This window comes from Symphalangus syndactylus, chromosome 23 (assembly GCF_028878055.3).
Source record: "Symphalangus syndactylus isolate Jambi chromosome 23, NHGRI_mSymSyn1-v2.1_pri, whole genome shotgun sequence".
NCBI lineage: Eukaryota > Metazoa > Chordata > Mammalia > Primates > Hylobatidae > Symphalangus > Symphalangus syndactylus.
This window is the reverse complement of record NC_072445.2, coordinates 10,431,899-10,443,726: the sequence shown is the minus strand read 5'-3', so window position 1 is coordinate 10,443,726 and position 11,828 is coordinate 10,431,899. Positions and strand designations below refer to the sequence as shown.

The 11,828-nt window shown below is 38.9% G+C and overlaps 1 pseudogene; it reads left to right on the top strand.

Moving 5' to 3' along the window:
* The first annotated feature begins 4,162 nt into the window (after nt 1–4,162).
* LOC134735687 (large ribosomal subunit protein uL23-like) lies at nt 4,163–8,522 on the top strand (annotated as a pseudogene).
* Nucleotides 8,523–11,828: the final 3,306 nt, after the last annotated feature.

Sequence of the window (11,828 nt, the reverse complement as noted above, 5' to 3'; positions counted from 1 at the left end):
TTATTTATCACACACCCACCCCAATAACATGTCGTGCTCACTGTTATCTTTGAGACAACACTTGAATGTTACTCAGCCTGGAGCGCTCTTCACACGTCTTGTCCAGATCCAGTTCGGACTCATTCTTCAGCCGTGCATCAGCCAATGGGGGTTAGGTTAAACTGTGGTGACAAACAACCTCCAAATATCAGTGGCTCAAAAATCTTCGTCATTTATTTACATCTCATCACGGGTCAGGTGAGAAGTAGCTCTGTGCCGTGCCATCCTAACACAGGAATCCAGATGGAAGGAGGGACCATCAATATGATCCCCATTGCTATATAAAAGAGAAAAAAGCCTGCGGAATGGAACTCTGTTTCTTGGAGATTTCTCCTGAAAAAGTCACATGTTATTTCTTCTCACCTCCACTGACAAAAAAAAAAAAAAAGTCATGTGGCCATGGGAAAATTTAAGTAGGTGGGATGGAACAGTCAGAATGCATTCATAAAAAATGAACTGAAAACATTTGGAGAACAGCACCAATGACTATCATGAATGCCAACATGGCTGCAGGCCATTGAGAAAGGTGAGGCGAAAGCTTCCTGCCTGCTCCCCGTGTGCTGAGGAGGGAGCTCTGCCACGGGCTTTACTTTCATATGTTATATTCTACAAGTCTCGTTTTACAAAAGCATCCCTTCCTTGAGGCTTCGGCTGCTCATCGCTGCTCATCATCATAACGTGCCATAACATATAGTAAGATTTGGGTTTGTTTCTGGGGAGAGATCTTGGTATAGAGAAAGGAGAGATGCTTAGAGCCACCATCAGGACAGTTGGGATGAAAGCTCGGGATAGGCAGAGGCTGGAGGAAACATGTGCACCCCCTGTAAACATTTTTATTCATGTTTTAATTACTCATTTTACTTACAGTGTTAAATTAGTAAAAATAGTATTGAAAAATTGAAAAGTGGGTATATTAAAACTAGCAACACTATTTAAGCTTAGATATATTATTTGTACCTCATCAACATTTTTTAGTTTGTTGAGAAAGTCTAAGGTTAATTGGCAGCATATTTCTAATAGTAGAGAGAATAATGTCTGTTTTATAAACATTGACATCCTACCTTACATGTGTGAACCCTGAAAATCTGAGACAGTTCTCTGATTTTTTAGAAAGTTTATTTTGCCAAGCTTGAGGATGTGTGCCTGTGATGCATCCTCAGGAGGTCCTGACAACATGGGCCCAAGGTGGTTGTGGCACAGCTTGGTTTTATACACTTTAGGGAGACATGAGACATCAATCAATATGTGTAAGATGTACATTGGTTCAGTCTGGAAAGGTGAGAAGGCCAGAGAGGGGGCTTCCAGGTCATAGGTAGGTAAGAGACAAATAGTTTCATTCTTTCGAGTTGCTGATTACACTCTCCAAATGAGGCAATCAGATACGCATTTATCTCGGTGAGCAGACGGGTGTCTTTGGATAGAATGGGAGGCAGATTTGCCCTAAGCAGTTCCCAGCTTGACTTTTCCCTTTAGCTTAGTGATTATGGGTCCCCAAGATTTGTTTTCCCTTCATAAGGTTTTCCTATGAGCATTAATTATTCATTGTGTCTTTTATTACACAAATAAGGCACAGATTTTTAAAAAATCATCAACTTCGTGGCTACCTATACAGACATAATTACATAGAAGCTCAACTAAATTTGCAAACATTCCAGAGTTTGGGTTTCCAATAATTCTTTGTGATTCTTTAAAATGTAAAGTATTTTTTTCCCATAAAACATAGCAACATTTAAAATCACCCGTAGAATGTCCTGCCATTTTTGTTTTTGTAGTTTCCTTATTTTCTGCAAAGCCTCGCTGAGGAAATTGACTTTGAATATCCTTTTTCACTCTTCTGTTTTAGAAAGCATTGTGGTAAAACATTGAATCATCATGGTCATAAGTTCTGTTCACATTCTTTCTTTCTTTGAATATTTTTTCCCAGTGGCCAATATTTGATTCTGTTGTATTATGGCTAAAAGGTAACTATAATACAGCAAAATAAATTTGGGAACAAAATAAATTTTGTGAACAAAATTTGGGAACAAAACAAGAAGTCTTTGGAATAAGTGATCCCATCACAATGAATCAATTTGCAATTGGAACATATTTTTACAAAGTAACACATATGTGTTACTACTGTAACAGAAAACATGTAAAGAACATTTGTTTTGATTTATATATCAGTCTGCATTGTTTAATTTTTTGTGTCATAAACTCTCTTATTTAAAAAAAAACAGGACTAGTTAACAGTGTCAATTACTAGTAATTCATGGTATAAATAATTAAACAAAGAAGTGTTAAAAAACAGTTTTAAATAAAGTTTTATTTTACATTTTTTTTTACTTACATAGAAATTGCCAAAAAAAGAGCAGAGATTTCCCATGTAGCCACAAGCTAGTTTCCTCTAATTAACATCTTCTATCCGTGTGTCTCACATGGCTCATTAATATCTTACATAATTTGTCACAGTTAATGAATCAATACTGATAGACTATTGTTAACTAAAGTTCATATTTCATTTGGATTCCCTTAGTTCTGTCTTACTCTGACCCAGGATCCCATCCAGGATCCCGCATGACATGTAGTCATCACGTAGGCTCTTCCTGGCTGTGACAGTGTGTCAGGCTTTCCATCTCATGATGACCTTGATAGTACTGGGGAGGATTGGTCAGGAATTTTGTAGAATGCCCCCCATTGTCGCTTCATGTTCTCAAGGTGAACTGTCAGCTTTGATGTTCACTTGGAGAATTTGGCAGAGCTACCATTTGTCAGGTTTCTCCACTGTGAAGTCATTTTTCCTCCTTGTCCACACTGCATGTGTTCTTTTGGAGCAAGTCACTATGCAGAGCCCACACTTACGGAGTGAGGAGTTGGCTCCACCTTCTTGATGGCTGAGTGTCTACATCAATTATTTGGAATTCTTTTGCAAAGGAGATTTCTATGCAACTCCATTTGCTCATTCACCTATGTATACAAATACAGACACCTAGATAATTACTTTCAGCTTTAGTTATTACTCAACACTGCAGCATTATGTTGCACAATTCATTCCTGTGTTGGCCATCGGTAGCTGTTTTTATTAGCTCTTATTTTTCTTTGATATATTTTAATTTTTTTAGTACTTACTTACTTTCTGATGCTTCCAGATTATCCTGGCTCCTATATTTACTGTCCCAGTTCTAGTGTCAGACATTTCTTCAAAGAGCCTGATTCCTTTCAGAATGGCAGGAAAACTTACATCTGGCTGGTGAATGAACACATTGTATCTTGTCCCTCATTAGCAATGCTAGGAAGTACATGTGTGTATCTAACCTACCTACACACACCTAATTATAAAGTTTTCTATGTAGAACTGTGTGTATCTATATTAAACTAAACATAAGTTTACGTTGATGTCTCCACCCCTGATCTACTATCACAGGGATCATTCTAGCCTTCTCGCCTTGCTAATTTGTAACCTCCCACTTCAACAGTGAGAAACTTGGTTCCCACCATCTGCGACTTATGTAAATCATTGTTTTATTCCAGATACAGACACTGTGGTTTTACAATTGTTCACAATTGCTTCTGTTGGAAAGAACTTTATAAAATGGAATCCAGTGATGAAGTATAGTTCATTTGCCTTCAGCCTACAGATTCTATTCATTTTCAGAGTGACTTAGGTCAACACCATTTTCCCTGCACCTTCAGTGAGTTTTTACCTACATTTGTGTCTTAGTCCATTTTGTGCTTCTGTAACAGAATACCTGAGGCTGGGTAATTTATTAGTAAAAAAGGTTCATTTGGCTCCCAATACTTGTGGCTGGAAAGTCTGAGATTGGGCAGTTGCATTTGGTGTGGCCTCAGTCTTTTTCACCTCATTGTGGAAAGTGGAAGGGGAGCAAGGGGTGCACCAGAGATCACATAGCAAAAGTGAAAGCAAGAGGGAAGCCAAGGAAGCCAGACTCTTTTTAATTACCTACTCCTGCAGGAATTAATCCATTCCTATGAGAGCAGAGCTCACTCACCCCCATGGAGGACATTAATCTATTCATGAAGGATCCGTCCCCATGACCCAAACACTGTCCACTAGGCCCCACAGCCCCACACTGCCACATTGGGGGTCAAATTTCAACACTGGTTTTTGCGGGGACAAACTACATCCAAACCATAGTAATTTGTAGCATAAATTCTTTTTCACATGATGTATTCTGTCCTGGGATACTCCACATCCTGAGTAATTTTATTTAATTTGAATAGAGTTTGATTTACCCATTTGGCCATGAAATTCTGCATATTTTGACAAATGCATTGTGGCAGATATCGCACTATTAAAGTATCATATGGAATGCTTTAAACCCCCACCCCATGGAGCCAATGGCTTCCCATCTGTGTAGTTTGCCTTCTCCAGTGTCTCATTAAACGAGGTCACACTGTGTGTATCCTCCTCAGACTGTCTTCTTCCCCTTAGCAATGTGCATGCAAGATTCACTCATGTCTTTGTGTGGGTTGATAGCTTGTTCCTTTCTATGGCTAAATAGTATTCCAGTCCATGAATGTACCACAATTTGGTTATGCATTATGGGGAGCAAAACCTTCCTCTTCTAACTTTGTTCCAGGGCTGGAGACCTTCAAATTAACTGACAATAGATATATTAGTAGGAGAGACAATTCTTGGCTTCTTATTCCACAAGTATCATTGTGGGACAAAATTCATCAGATGGCAGGATCCAGTTTATAAAGAGGTAAAAATAGCCCCAAAACAAGAAACAAGACTAGAATCTGATAGTCCACAATAGCTACAGTTTTCCTTTAAAAAAATGTTTTTTGAGACAGGGTCTGGCTCTGTCGCCCAGGCTGGAGTGCAAAGGTACAATCACAGCTCACTGCAACCTCTACCTCCTGGGTGTAAGCGATCCTCCCTTCTCAGCCCCATGGTTAGCTGGGACTACAGGCACATGCCATCATGCCCATCTAAGTTTTGTATTCTTGGTAGAGATGGGGTTTCACCATTTCACCCAGGCTGGTCTTGAACTCCTGGCCTCCCAAAGTGCTGGAATTATAGGCATGTGCTGCCATGCCTGGCCACGTTGTAGTTTTCCATTGAAACATGAAATTTCTCTCTGTAGTAACCATCATTTTTGATCATAAAGTAAGACTATTCTTGTTTTAAAAATCAGTCTAGTTTTGTTAGATTTTGCTTGATTATTTACATAACTGCAGCAAGAACAGGAGATGACCACATAGGTGCTTTCAAGTTTCCTTGCTGGAAGTTTTCATACAGAATCTCAGATTTGACTTTTAAAGGTCTAATTCAGGCTAAAAGCCAAGCTAAGAACATACTATCAGATTTCAGCTGCAGTCCTCATAGCTTTGTGTGAATTCTTCTCCTCTTGAAGCCCCCAAAATATCCCTAAATTCCTGGTCCTACCAGGAAATGACCTTCTTTACTAACCTGTAAGGCTGCGAACCCTGTAATCTAGATATCAGGCTGGCTTTTCTCAGAGTGCTGTTGGGAATGAAGTTTTTGGTGTTCCAAAAAAAAAAAAAAAAAAAAAGAATTAACATGGAAACAAATGATCTCTTAGCGAGGCGAGCTTTACTTTCTGCATAAAGGCTGCTACTCAATAGCTGTCCAGCCACAAGAGCACACCAAACAAAGGAGACAGAGTTACTTATAACCTGATATGTCTACCCTAGTGTTGTGTCCAGTTTCCATTGGCTGGAATAGGACCTCACATTTTACACTTTACCTGATTGGCTGTTAGTTTAAAACTTTCTTAATTAGGTAAGGGGAATAGAACAAAGAAAGGAAAGGAAGTTGCCCAGGGATAGTTAAGGAAGCATCTCCAAATAAGGAATAGCATGTACTATGGGCTGGGGCTTGTCTAGTTCCGTCCAGGCATGCTGGAGCAAGCTAGGACAACTGGTTTGGAACACACACACACACACACACACACATAAAAATAGTGGATAGCTGTGACTTTATTATCTTTGAGGAAGAACTTTCCCATTTCTCACAGTGCTTTGTAAGCATTGTCTCCATAAAAGTCAACCTTACTTCCTTAAAATTGCTGGTCATAACTGATCTTAGGTACACTTCCTAAATATGATATTCCAGAAAAATAACCAAAATTTCCAATTATGTCCTGTTATAAGGCGAATAGATTCTTACTGGACTTTTGCTAACAACTATATCATCGTGAAAATAAGAGTATTCAGTAAGGATTTCAAAATTCTGGAAAAATCAGGCAGGGAAAAAAGATAAATGTTTCATTTCTGTTTACAAAAGTATAATCTACTAAATTGTTGTAAGTTACAGTTAGATTAAGAGAAAGAGATTTCTTAAATCCAGAAACTAGAACATTAAAGAACCAGCAGTGCTCCAAAAAGCTATAAAATTATAATCAATTTTCATCAGTTCATTCAGTGCCATGTAATCAATTCCAGTCTTGCTGGATCTTGGGTTAGCAGTGTCATGAACCCATCAATTTCTCAACCAGACTTCTGGAGATCTTCGCTGAGTCAAGTGCATGGTCTTAAAGTGATTTAAGCAATATCTTCAGAAGCCTATAACCAGAGTACCTGTCATGGGCTTTTCCGTGAGTCTCAGAGGGAGTCCTGTGTTGGAGATGAACATTCTGACCTGTAGCTGATTGCAGGAGCTTTCAGAAAAGCATCAGGGGGAAGTAATATCTAAATAACATAGAGTATGAATTGGCTGTGATGAAAGATCTGATGAGAGTTCATTATACCACAACTGACAAGGATATTCGATTTTTTCTGTGGCATACAACATTTATTTATTTATTTAGAGACAGAGTCTTGCTCTGTCACCCAGGCTGGAGTGCAGTGGAGCGATCTTGGCTCACTGCAAGCTCTGTCTCCTGGGTTCACGCCATTCTCCTGCCTCAGCCTCCCGAGTGGGACTACAGGGGCCCGCCACCACGCCTGGCTAATTTTTGTATTTTTAATAGAGACGAGGATTCACCGGGTTAGCCAGGATGGTCTGGATCTCCTGACCTTGTGATCCACCCGCCTCAGCCTCCCAAAGTGCTGGGATTACAGGCATGAGCCAGTGCACCTGGCACAAAATTTAAAATAATAATTGGAATTATGACTCATTACTCTATACTGGCACATAGCATGGATAAGGAGGACATTGACACATTTCCAGGATTTTATATAATTTCTGAAAACATAACATTTTACCCATACAAATATAACACAGGGAAGGTTAGGTATCTCTTTTTATTTGTATCTTATGTATCATTTTCGTTATAAAATATACAACCTACTTTACTTGTGAAACATGCCCTACTTTTCTTGCATGCTTTGCATAGAGTTGTTTCTAGTTATTCTATTATGTCTAGTAGTTTTATTTACATATATTGATTATAATTTTAATACTTAGTAATCTCTTATTTTCCAGAGAAAACTAGGAAGTAGACAGTTATAAACTGTCGTATATTAGCATTCTATAGTAGGTTAGAAAATGTAGGAATATACCATCTCCCAACATCTAGAGGGATGTGTTTCCTCATAATACAATTTCTCAGTGTGGCAGAAAGAAAGATGTTTATTAATGGGCCAAAATATCTTTAGTCTCTCTGTAAAAATAGGAAGCCAAAAGTATATAAACTTGAATTATGTTCAGTAATTAACGTTTTAGTATTGTATCTTATTTATAAATGGTCTAGATATTTAAGGCAAATCTTTTACTTAGCTTAACTTTAAGGTTAAAAATTACCAAAAGTACTTTGGAAACTACTGTTAGGCAGATTTACTGTAAACAGATTATTTTGGAAATAATGCTTTTCGCTTTTCACAAGATGGCGCCGAAAGCGAAGGAAGCTCCTGCCCCTCCTAAAGCCGAAGCCAAAGCGAAGGCTTTCAAGGCCACAAAGGCAGTGTTGAAAGGTGTCCACAGCCACACGCCAAAAAGAAGATATGCATGTCACTCACCTTCAGGCAGCCCAAGACACTGCGACTCCAGAGGCAGCCCAGATATCCTCGGAAGAGCACCCCCAGGAGAAACAAGCTTGACCACTGTGCTATCATCAAGTTTCCGCTGACCGCTGAGTCAGCCAGAAGAAGATAGAAGAAAACAACACGCTTGTGTTCATTGTGGATGTTAAAGCCAGAAGCGCCAGATCAAACAGGCTGTGAAGAAGACGCGCTATGACAGTGATGTGGCCAAGGTCACCACCCTCATTTGTCCTGATAAAGAGAAGAAGGCATATGTTCGACTGGCTCCTGATTATGATATTTTGGATGTCGCAACAAAATTGGGATCATCTAAACTGAGTCCAGCTGGCTAATTCTAAATATATGTGTATCTTTTCACCATAAGAAAATAACGTTTTTCATAAGAATGACAAATTAATTAGAATCAAATCTATAAGCTTTAAGATTTTACATTTCTAGTAAGTATAATATTAGCTTATTTGACTAGAACTCAAGCAGAATAGAAATTTATGTTTGTTTTATATTCAATAGTGATAACTTTGAAGACATAATTGTTTTATTACACCAAAAATATTATATTAATCTTATTTAACTAAGTTTTATCCAAATCGTGTTAACTTAAAACACATTTGATCATTTCCTATATTTCTAGGTTTGGTGAATATTTCTTTATAAATGCTTATTTTTTTCCAAGCCAAGTTAGAATAGAGCACTTTTAGAGGATTTTATAAATGAATTTTGCAATGCTCTCTGGAGTTAGGAAAACATCACATATATATAACATACATTAATAGATATACAAACACAAATAGAGATTTCATAGCTTTCATCCTGAAATTTCAGCCATGAATCGGGCATAAATATTCTGATGGTTAATTTTAGACATCTACTTAATTGGATTAAGAGACACACATAGCTGGTAAAACACAATTTCTGGGCATATCTGTGAAGGTGTTTCTGGAAGACAGTGAGATAACCATGACCCAATGTGGATGGGCACTGATATGGTTTGGCTGTGTCCCCACCCAGATCTCATCTTGAATTGTAGTTCCTATAATCCCTACATGTCGTGGGAGGGACCCAGTGGGAGGTGATTGAATCACGGTGGTGGTTACTGGCATGCTGTTCCCATGACAGTGAGTGAGTTCTCATGATCTGATGGTTTCATAAGGGGTTTTTCCCCTTTGGCTCAGCACTTCTCCTTGTTGCTGCCATGTGAAGAAGGACGGCTTTGCTTCCCCTTCTGCCATGATTGTGAGGCCCCTGCAGCCATGTGGAACTGTCAGCCCATTAAACCTCTTTGTTCTTTATTGATTGCTCAGACTCAGGCATTTCTTCATAGCTGTATAAAAATGGGTGAATACAGGCATCATCCAATTGGTTGAGAGCCCAGATAGAACAACAAGGAAAAGGAAAGGTGAATTATCTCCTTCTGAAATGGAAACATCTTTCTTCTCCTGCCCTTGACATCAGAACTTCAGGGTCTCAGACCTTTGGCCTCAGAATCAGAGTTACACCACTGGCTTCCCTGATTCTGAGTCCTTTGTGTCTGGAGTGAGCCATGCTACCAGCTTTCCTGGTTCTCCAACTCGGAGACAGGCTATTGTGGAACTTCTCAGCCTCCATAATTATGTGAACGAATTCCCCTAATGAATCTTCTCTCATCTGTCTATCTACATATATCCTATTGATTCTGCCTTTCTGGAGAACCCTGACTAATGTGATTACAATAACTACAAAATTCACTATTTTATATAGAAGAATTGGTTTTTATCTTTGCCCCATTTTATATTTGTATTATAACTCTGTATCTGGAAAATGGAACAAGTTTTTTCTTCTTCATATGAGGGCTAAAGCTTTTCTCTCACCAGCATTTTTGGAGATTTTTAAGGTTTTTTTTTGTTTGTTTTGACGTATAATCTTATGGAGGGTGAGAAATAATTTTTTTTTCTATTTTATTTTTCAGCCCCAGGTGTTTGCTTTTGCAGATTCTTCAGCACATTGAGAGCCTTCAAGGCATGGAGCAGGGTGCCTAAAATTTCAGTGATTATAGGGAGTTGAGAGACTCAATTGGGAAAGGAAAGGTCTAAAAGGAGGCAATTTTGAAGATAAAAATTTTCTCAAAGGAGCCACTGAAGTTTGAAATAATTCTTAGTAAAGTCATCCAAACAGGAAAGGAAGTGGAATTAATTCCATATTGGTGGAACACATAGTCAGCAGAGGTTTGAGAACGGAGAATTTAGTCAATTTTAAATTAGTCAGTGTAGGCTAATTTTTTGTATTTTTAGTAGAGACAGGGTTTCATCATGTTGGACAGGCTGGTCTGAAACTCCTGACCTCAGGTGATCCACCTGCCTTGGCCTCCCAAAGTGCTGGGATTACAGGCATGAGCCACCACACCCAGTGAGAGATGTATTTCCTATAAAGGGTTGCAGCCTGCAGGGTTGTCCTTCTGACAGGCTGGGAAGCCTAGCCTCCAGCCAGAAGCCAGAAACAGATGCTTCAAGGAGGAGGTAAAGGAAATAGTAATTTATGCTGAGTGGAATGGCCAAATACATTTATTTAATAACCTCTAGGAGGAGTTATGAATATTTATGGAAGGAGAAATGCATGCATGCGCAATTGAATTTCTTGCTTCTTCATGGGTCCCATGTACAAAAAATGGCAGTGTTAGCATGATCCCAGGGTGGAATTTTCAGCCCTCTGACATTAAAAGGTGAAGCAGAGGACATGAAAACTCGCTCTGTGCATCCTCTGTACACTGGCCAGAACCTCTCCGTCATGGGTGGTCTCTTATCAGGCAAGAAAGGAGAGGCTGACATCAGTGGTGGAGCCTTTGAAAGGGCTGGTTTCTGTTAAATCCTTAGGGAAGAAAGCCTCATCATGGTTAGCAAAGGAGGGGGTATAACGATGTGTATCTGACCCCCATCATCCCAACCTAGCAAAGCTGAGAACTCAGTTTTGAAAGTTACTCTGGGGTCCCCTCAGCCAAGAGTGGGTCTGTTCAGTCAGTTGGGAGCTTAGGATTTCATTTTCATTTGTCAGTGCTAATGGGAAAGAGTGTGCTGTCTCCATGGCAGCTGAATTTGCAAGAAACTCCTTGGATGGGGTTAATGGCAGTTGTATTTTTCTGGGAGCTCTGCTTTAATTGGATAAAGTAAGTTCTGGTAAGATTTCTTCCTTTATCTTCGGTATCTCAAATGTTTTCATTTACATAATCTTTATAACAGCTTTTGATGTCTGAGTGGATTCCCACACAGTCAGCTATTGTAAGACTTTCTGATTCCTTTTTTTTCCTTTGGTCATTATGAATAGGGCTTCTGTAAGTAATTGCGTGGTAGCTTTTGTTTGGAAATAACATCAAAGTAGTTGTCAAAATACTTAGGAATGTGAGTTTTGGATTGTAAGGCGAGACTTATTTAGCGTTAGAAAAAACTGCCCAACTTGTAATGGGGAGGAAAAAAATTTTCTATGTTTTTGGAATTCTTAGATGGGACCCTCTGTAAAAACTGACAGATTAAAATGAGAAAAACAGAAAAGTTTAAAAACATGTATACCTTATGGATACATGGGAGATACTCACAGAAAAATGAGTAAATCTCCCACAGGTGACTTTCAGTTCAAGCATAAATACTATCTTTAACTTAAAGAAAGAAGATTTGAGGTGCAGTAGTGGGGAGTTAACCAGCAAAAGCACGGGAGACAAGGGTAAGGTTTGTTATACAGAGTTAAGTCCATGCGTTCTCCATTGATAAGACTCTTTAGTGATTTAGTTATCCTTCTCTTCTTGGTGTCAAGAGAGGTAGCTTTTAAATGGGGATTTCCTTGATAGATGTAAATTTTCCTTGCACAAGTGTAAC